The sequence below is a fragment of the Arachis hypogaea genome, chromosome 1 (genome assembly GCF_003086295.3).
Source record: "Arachis hypogaea cultivar Tifrunner chromosome 1, arahy.Tifrunner.gnm2.J5K5, whole genome shotgun sequence".
Classification (NCBI taxonomy): domain Eukaryota; kingdom Viridiplantae; phylum Streptophyta; class Magnoliopsida; order Fabales; family Fabaceae; genus Arachis; species Arachis hypogaea.
This window is the reverse complement of record NC_092036.1, coordinates 50394639-50395955: the sequence shown is the minus strand read 5'-3', so window position 1 is coordinate 50395955 and position 1317 is coordinate 50394639. Positions and strand designations below refer to the sequence as shown.

General features: G+C 39.4%; 1 non-coding gene across 1 annotated transcript; it reads left to right on the top strand.

Annotated features, from left to right (window-relative positions):
• The first annotated feature begins 267 nt into the window (after nucleotides 1–267).
• LOC112711482 (small nucleolar RNA R71) lies at nucleotides 268–375 on the top strand. The gene has a single exon (XR_003157505.1). It is a non-coding gene; the product is annotated as a small nucleolar RNA R71 (small nucleolar RNA).
• Nucleotides 376–1317: the final 942 nt, after the last annotated feature.

Genomic DNA, 1317 nt, shown 5'->3' with positions numbered 1-1317 from the left:
CACCTTCTTGGTAAGATCTGCTAGCTGCTTGGTGATCATCTTATTTTGAGCTAACAATGCATCCATATGGTTCAGCTCCATTACTCTTCTGGTGTTACTTCTTTCGGAGGCATAGAAGTAGTCATTTTCAACAACTATTTCAATGACATCTATGGCTTCCTCAATGGTTTTGTTCTTGTTTAGAGAGCCTCCTGATGAATGATCCACAGACTTCTTTGACTCATAGAAAAGACCTTCATAGAAGATGTGAAGTTGAACGCATTCATTAAACATCTCTGGAGGGCATCTTCTTGTTAGGTCTTTGAACCTCTCCCATGCTTCATAAAAAGTCTCACCATCTTATTGCCTGAAAGTTTGCACCTCAGCTCTCAGCCTGTTGATCCTTTGAGGAGGGTAAAATCTTGCCAAAAACTTGTTCACCACATCTTCCAATTTGTTAAGCTCTCCTTTCGAAAGGATTCAAGCCATTTGGATGCCTTGTCCTTGAGTGAAAAAGGGAACAAGAGCAACCTATAGACATCTGGATGGACTCCATTGGACTTCACAGTGTCACAAATTCTAAGGAAGGTGGTTAGATGTTGATTGGGGTCTTCTTGAGCACTTCCTCCAAATGAACAATTGTTCTGAACAAGAGTGAGCTGGGGTTTTAGTTCGAAATTGTTGGCATGTATGGCGGGCTTCTGAATGCTACTTTCACAGTTTCCTGGATTAGGATTGATATAGGAGCCTAGAACTCTCCTTTCTTTCCCAGCACGGTTTGCATGGCCTTCTCTAGCATGGTTGTGAGCTTCTTCTTCATGATTGTTCTCCAAATTCTCTTCCATGTTGGGTTCAAAGTACTCTTCCTCTTCTTCCTCAGCACCAATAATTCTTTTCCCTCTTGCTTCCCTTCTTAGTCTCCAAAGGGTCCTTTCAGTTTCTGAATCGAAGGATGTTGAAACTCCTTCTCTTCTCCCTGTCATACAACAGATAGATTGCACAACAGGAGATAAAATGAAGAAACTATTCTTGTTAGATTAATTGTTAGTGTGAGTAATGCAATTTATCAAACAGTTAGTGGGTTAGTGAGCAGAATTGTAATTATCAAAGAAAGAAAGAACGAAAAATAAAGAGGGTGAAAGGGGTGAGGAAGAAATTAAAACAAACTAAAGGAAATTGACTTAATCAAATAAACAAAAAAAAATGCTCAATCTAGTGATCTTCAAACTTAATCATTGTTGATTCAAAATCAATCCTCGGCAATGGCGCCATAAACTTGATGCATGAAAACTTGTCTCAACAAATTTCCCTTCGGCAAGTATACCGAATTGTCGTCAA